A 7,500-nucleotide genomic window follows, 5' to 3' on the forward strand; every position below is an offset into this window, starting at 1 on the left:
TTCTATGGCGGTAGGGTGAATTTTGTCGAATGCTTTCGTTAGGTCTATGGACAACACGTAGAGGGGCTTGCCATTCATTCGGTGTTCTCGCACGATCGCGTCAAGAATGGTGCTGCTGGCCATAATTCCATCGCATGGAGTGAAACCCCTCTGAGCGTGGTGCAATTTCACATTGTTTGATAATCGAGAAGCCAGAATTTTGTGTAAGAGCCGGGAGAAGATGGAAGAGACTGTGATAGGGCGCCAATTAGCAGTTTTCGATAGGTCACCCTTCTTGGGTATCAGCACGGTACGGTTGTGACGTAAAATGGTTGGGGTGCGGCAGAGACCAAACACGATATTGAGAAGTCCAACCACGTCCGCCAAGTTAGCCCTTCGCAGGTCTTCGCGCGTAATTTTATCAGGGCCGCTCGCCGATTGTTTGAGGCGCCGTAGAGCTAACTCCGTCTCCGCGAAGGTGATAGGGTAATCCAAGCGCAAGACTTCGCTAGGAGGTTGCGGGGCTGGACCGGAGTACTCAGGACATTCCTCAAAAATAGGACGAAAATAGGCCTCTATCTCGGCCATCTTAGGACATACGGTCACGTTAATATCCTTGTCGTCCAATATAGCATGGGCCAGCTGTGTAGGGTTCTCAGCAAACAACCGTTGATACATGCTGAAGTTTGCGGACCTCTTAGCCGCACGATTCGATCCTTTCCGAACCTTGGATCTTTTTGGCTCGGTTCTTTTGCGCCTCCTCTTCTTCCCCCCCGGGCCAGATGATGGATCTTGGCGGTTCCCAAGATCGCAAATGGCAGAAGATAAAGACGGGTCGAACTCCTCGAACTCCGCGCAGTCGAACAATTTAGAAATGAGTAGCTGGGTATCGGGGGAACATGATGGTGACAGGTCCTTCAAGAAGCGGCAAATATCTGTCTGTTTTAAGAGTGGGCAGCTATTGTTATCAGCGTCTGACGGCGCCCGTGCATCGGCAGTCGCTGCGGTACCAGGAGAAGGATCCGCCTGCTCGACAGGACACTCCGCAGAACGCCGTGAGTATGTGTGTGTGGGTGATGATGGCTCGCTCCCGGCAGCAGAAGTCGAGGCAGATGTAATCCCCGATAAAGTCTCCTTGTAGGACATCTTCTGCCGTTGTTTCTTTATGGCCTCACTGGAGCGGCCAGTGTGTGAGGCAGCCAGCCGGGTGTTGATTTCCGTCTGTGATAGGCCGACGGGCAGCTGCGATTCCAAAAGTGCAAGCTGCATTTCTTCCGACGGTGTCCATTTCGGCCTACTGGTTGGAGCCCGCTTCTCGGCCAGCACGAGATCTTGTTGGTTGTAATCTGTCGGGTGAGCACGTTTGATATGTTGTCGAAGACCAGCGTATTTTGGAAATTTGGATGAGCATATGCTGCAAGAATATGAACCATCCTCATTGGGAGGAGGCTGTGTGCATCGCCGGATGTGCTGCTTCCTCTGCGCCAGGACCCTTGCCGAAAGATCAGTTAAACAGGAGGGGCATACCGAGCAATCATTATCCGAACGTGTATCGACGGGATATCCATGGGACGTCGCCGAGTCGTCAACAGAATCCAATCCGGGTATCCGAGTTTTATTCTTTGTAGTCTTTGGAGCGGAAAATATTTGGAGCTAAGCTCCGAGACGTCCGAGGGCTGCTGACCCCGGGACACCTCCGACATAATGTCGTTTGGGCTTGCGCCCGTTCGCCGCACGCCGTTTAGCCGTGACTGGGACTGCGATGGTGACCTGAGTCACCCAAACAGCCAACCAGTCACGTTACCGGCAGGTACCACTAGGAGGTAGGTCGTGCGACTTGGATGGGAGAGGCTGAAGGACCTAACGAGAGGTCTGAGTTACGCATTGCCATCCCTGCAACCATGACTCACGCAAGCGACGGAGTTTTTCCCCCGGCGAACCGAAGGAGAAACTCGGAGCGATTTACGCTTAAGAGAGTCATAGTTACTCCCGCCGTTTACCCGCGCTTAATTGAATTTCTTCACGTTGACATTCAGAGCACTGGGCAGAAATCACATTGCGTCATCACCCTTGAGGGCCATCGCAATGCTTTGTTTTAATTAGACAGTCGGATTCCCCTAGTCCGTGCCAGTTCTGAGCTAAGCGTTGAATGGCGGCCGAAGAGGCGAAAAGGACGGCCGAAGCCGTCACAAGAAGCCTCGCAGCAAGGAAGATCCGTTGGCGGCCAAGGCACGGGACCGAGCTCGGATTCCGGGACGCGACGCGAAGTCGCCAACCGTTCACCTCGCCCAGGCCCGGCACGTCAGCCTGGCCAACTTCCCGACCAAGCCCGACACGCCCCGCTCCTCAGAGCCAATCCTTATTCCGAAGTTACGGATCCAATTTGCCGACTTCCCTTACCTACATTAATCTATCGACTAGAGGCTCTTCACCTTGGAGACCTGCTGCGGATATGGGTACGAACCGGCGCGATACCTCCACGTGGCCCTCTCCTGGATTTTCAAGGTCCGAGGGGAAGATCCAGACACCGCCGCAACTGCGGTGCTCTTCGCGTTCCAAACCCTATCTCCCTGCTAGAGGTTTCCAGGGAACTCGAACGCTTATACAGAAAAGAAAACTCTTCCCAGATCTCCCGACGGCGTCTCCAGGTCATTTTGGGTTACCCCGACGAACACTCTTACGAGGGCCCGATTGGTATGCGGTTCCGCTGCCGGGTTCCGGAATAGGAACCGGATTCCCTTTCGCCCGATGGGTGTGTTTCTTCCCAAATCACGCAAAATTATATAAACAACGACGCATCTGCGACGCAACGACGACACGACTTGCGTTCGATAGTTTGTAAGATTTAACCAAGCAAAAAATAGAAAAAAAATCGCTTTCAGGCGTTCGACAACGTCGCATCACGTCGAACGTGAAGTATCCATCGATCCGAACCGCGATCATTTTTTTTCAGCGTTCAACGTTTTTGTCAATTTATCAATAAAAATGATCATGTTCGAGCGGTGGATTAGGACACAAACACGAAACGACGGCGACGTAAATTGTTATTTAACTGCAATTTTTTTCTCTTTTTAACATTTTTTGCCTTTTGCGCGCGTACGTGCGTGCGAGCGTACGTATGTTTGTCATTTGCGTTCGAAAAGCGTGAATTTTAGGACACCTCATCAACATTAGATTTCTCTTAGGGCTTAGGATCGACTGACTCGTGTGCAACGGCTGTTCACACGAAACCCTTCTCCACGTCAGTCCTCCAGGTCCTCGCTGGAGTATTTGCTACTACCACCAAGATCTGCACCGACGGCGGCTCCAGGCAGGCTCACGCCCAGACCCTTCTGCGCACACCGCCGCGACCCTCCTACTCGTCAAGGCTTCATGGAGAACGGGAACTAAATCCCGTTCCTGCGCACTTGCCGTTGACGGCGGAGTATAGGCGCGACGCTTCAGCGCCATCCATTTTCAGGGCTAGTTGCTTCGGCAGGTGAGTTGTTACACACTCCTTAGCGGATTCCGACTTCCATGGCCACCGTCCTGCTGTCTTAAGCAACCAACGCCTTTCATGGTATCCCATAAGCGTCGACTTAGGCGCCTTAACTCTGCGTTTGGTTCATCCCACAGCGCCAGTTCTGCTTACCAAAATTGGCCCACTTGGCACTCTGATCCAAGAAAAATTTTATCAATTTATATCTCGTGGCTTCATGAAAATTCAAGCAAGCCAGAGATCTCACCCATTTAAAGTTTGAGAATAGGTTGAGGTCGTTTCGGCCCCAAGGCCTCTAATCATTCGCTTTACCAGATGAGACTCGTTATGCGTTCGAGTCGAGTGCCAGCTATCCTGAGGGAAACTTCGGAGGGAACCAGCTACTAGATGGTTCGATTAGTCTTTCGCCCCTATACCCAGTTCCGACGATCGATTTGCACGTCAGAATCGCTACGGACCTCCATCAGGGTTTCCCCTGACTTCGTCCTGACCAGGCATAGTTCACCATCTTTCGGGTCCCAACGTGTACGCTCTAGGTGCGCCTCTTCTCGCAATGAGAACGAGACGCCCCGGGAGTGCGAGGCCTAATCGTAACGAGGCCCATCCTCCCTTAGTCGACTTCACGGACGACTTTCACTTTCATTTCGCCTTTAGGTTTATCAAATCCCAATGACTCGCGTACATGTTAGACTCCTTGGTCCGTGTTTCAAGACGGGTCCCGAGAGTACCCAAAGCAATAGCGTCGCCGACCGGTAATTCAAAGTTTGGCCAGTCCAAGGACTCCGCCTGCCAACAGCCCGCCAGGCCCGGTTACGGCGCTAAGTCCGTACATCCGGTATCTAGACTGGAACGAGCTTGCGGCGGTCCTGGACGCAGTGCGTTCGAGAATTTTGCGGCCCGATACCGTCTGAGTACCGTCGCGCAGTCGGCCGGGCATCCAAGGGGCTGTCATCGTACGCTAAAAGCGACGGACAGTCTTCGCCTCGGGCCTTAGACCGACACGCAACGGGTCGCGACGTTCTACTAGGGGAGAAGTGCACGACTACATAGCCGGAACATTCGCCGCGGGTGGTGTGCCCACGCCGATGGGAAACCCGCCGTAACGGGACCATCCGGGGCACTATCGCACCAACACGGGAGCCAGCTTCGTTGACGATGAATCTCCCCATTCGATCTTTTGGGTTTCTCGGGTTTACCCCTGAACGGTTTCACGTACTCTTGAACTCTCTCTTCAAAGTTCTTTTCAACTTTCCCTCACGGTACTTGTTCGCTATCGGTCTCGTGGTCATATTTAGCCTTAGATGGAGTTTACCACCCACTTAGGGCTGCACTCTCAAGCAACCCGACTCTAAGGAGAGATCCACCCGAGACGCGTACCGGTCGCTACGGGCCTGGCACCCTCTATGGGTAAGTGGCCCCATTCAAGATGGACTTGGACGCGATTCGATGTCTCGGGATAAACGGATCCTCCTGAACACTACATTTCCCAGCGGCGTTAACCGCGGGATTCAGTGCTGGGCTCATTCCTGTTCGCTCGCCGCTACTAAGGAAATCCTTGTTAGTTTCTTTTCCTCCGCTTATTAATATGCTTAAATTCAGCGGGTAATCTCGCCTGCTCTGAGGTCGTCGAAATTTTATTATTTCTTTTCAAAGTTATACCACAAACTGTACGCTCTTTTCGGGGTTTCGACACGTAATACGAAAGGTATATTAATACCAACGACGCACAGGGATTATGTCGTTCGATTTTTTCCTTGTATCGTTCGATAACCAACTATTTTTCTCTTTTCGGATCAACACAATATCGTCGACTACTCGAAGGTACGTACGAGCCAAAATGAAAGCTCGGTGTCTCCTCTCTCTTTTGTTCGACAAAAGAAAAAAGGCACTTAAAACGCCGCATATTCGGGCAGGCGGGACAACGACAAAAAAAAAAACGACGACGACGACGTCCGGTTGTTCTCGACTCGCGTCGGAGTATATATGTATATATTATAATCGGATATATCTTTTTATCTATCCAGGGCGCGTTAAAACAAACGACGAGGAGAGACTACGACAACGAGGAGATAAAGGTCGGACCTTTTCTTCTTACCCTCGGCGCGCTCTCGCACACGATCGTTTCATGTTTCTTTTGTCCCCTAAAGGATACATATACCGTTACAACATATTTACGTTCGAATATACACTCGACGGTCGATAAACCGTAAAGACGCATCGTCCGATACGTTTTTTCTTTTGCTGTCGCGTTCCGACGCAAAATCCCAAGAAAAGGGCGAGAATGCCAGAGACAGCCATGTAAACCATCGGTGACTTATCATGGTCCAGAGAATAAAGGGTTAAAGGAAAAAAAAATCCCATTTTTAACGTGCGTGGTACACCTTCGTCGTGTATATATCGTTCGATGAAACCACGAGCGCACAAAAGGAGGAACAAAAGCGTTTCGAGATCGATCTTCGGTGTAAATGTCATTGTTCATTTGCGTTCGACCGTTGTTCGATAAAAGAAATTTAACACACGAACAACAATGAAGGGAGACTCTCGCAAGACGATCACCAAATAAGCGTTTATCGTTCGATCGGTCCGGGTTTTTCAACGTCCGTCCGGCACAATTATGCACTTCGAGGACTGGACGACCGGAACCCGTATTGGGATCGCGCGGTCTTCCGCTTCTAATCAACGACAACGAAGCGATCTGCGCTTGTAAATGTTAAAAAAACGTGGCGAAGCTACGATCTCGTAATAATTTAACCGTGAAAGAGCTTCCGTCGCACGTTTATTTTTAACTTTTCTCCTCGTTGTATAAACTTTCGCACCGTCGAAAAAAAAATTCGACAATCATTTCAGACAACGTCGGGAGCGCGGAGAAACGCCGTAAACACGCTCTACTCTCGGCTTGCTTCCTTCAAATTGGTGTCTAACAATTCTCTCGCAGGGCGAAGAATCATTTTCTCTCTCGTCTAAATATCCTTCTGTAGTTAGGTGTTTTCGACTCGGGAGCGCTCTTTCACGGGCGGTCGTATATGGTCTCTTTTAGGGGTTTAACTAGAAACCACGACTCACGCAAGCCGAGATAAGCGCATTCCGCCGAGAAGATCCTAAAAACTAAGAATTGCGAGATATACGAAAATGTTCTTCTGTCGCCTGTGAAAAAAATGAACACTAGCAAAGAGAGGGCGAGACACGAACGTTCCATTTAACATTCTCCGCGTCAAACGCCGACGAAATGTCCAACCATCGCTCGTACGTTTTCGCCAATTTCGCAAGTTGTTCTCTCTCTCGCGTTCGACCATCGGATCCCGCTCCGAAACGTTCGACTTTTCGGCGTTTAACAGTTTCGTTTTATCTAGTCGAACGACGAGCGGTACCGAAAAAAATTTAACAATGAAGAGAAAACCTTTTGCTGCTAAAGGCAAACGCAAGCAGTCTTTAGTTATATAAACGACCCTCAGCCAGGCGTGGTCCAGGAATTGTATCCGTGGACCGCAATGTGCGTTCGAAATGTCGATGTTCATGTGTCCTGCAGTTCACACGTTGACGCGCAATTAGCTGCGTTCTTCATCGACCCACGAGCCAAGTGATCCACCGTTCAGGGTAATCGTATAAAAATTTTTGTTCATATTTAACAACTCAGCGTCTGAAAACCAGTATGTACGTGATTTATTTAACCTGGTTTATAAATTCGTTCGATTGTCCATAGAATACTAACTCCAATCCAAGCGCAAGATCGAGTATCGGTATTCGGACGTCGTCCCGTCATAGCTCTGTTCACAGATTTACCCGAGCTGATTGATGATTAAGACGACACGATAACGTCCATGGACGGGTAAAGGACCGTATAAAACTACAGAACCGCCGATGAAACGACGCTCTGTGACGCATTTCTCTTCGTGCGGCGAGTTTTCAGTCCGTTCCGGGTGGTAAAGTCATTCAAAAACCGTGGAAAATACGAAACGCGCTGTCGCGCGTAACACAGAGTCTCCTGCTCGCTGCTTACATATATTGGACGTCTTGGCGGTATCGCGAGATTCGATACGGACACT

The 7,500-nt window shown here is 50.3% G+C and overlaps 1 non-coding gene and 1 pseudogene across 1 annotated transcript; both read right to left on the reverse strand.

The window, feature by feature from the left end:
- The window catches only part of LOC143266289 (large subunit ribosomal RNA), an 8,362-nt pseudogene extending 3,279 nt beyond the window's left edge, over nt 1-5,083 (reverse strand).
- Nucleotides 5,084-6,899: 1,816 nt separating this feature from the next.
- On the reverse strand, nt 6,900-7,054 carry LOC143266292 (5.8S ribosomal RNA). The gene has a single exon (XR_013041335.1). It is a non-coding gene; the product is annotated as a 5.8S ribosomal RNA (ribosomal RNA).
- Between the last annotated feature and the right edge of the window lie 446 nt (nt 7,055-7,500).

This window comes from Megachile rotundata, unplaced genomic scaffold (genome assembly GCF_050947335.1).
Source record: "Megachile rotundata isolate GNS110a unplaced genomic scaffold, iyMegRotu1 scaffold0132, whole genome shotgun sequence".
NCBI lineage: Eukaryota > Metazoa > Arthropoda > Insecta > Hymenoptera > Megachilidae > Megachile > Megachile rotundata.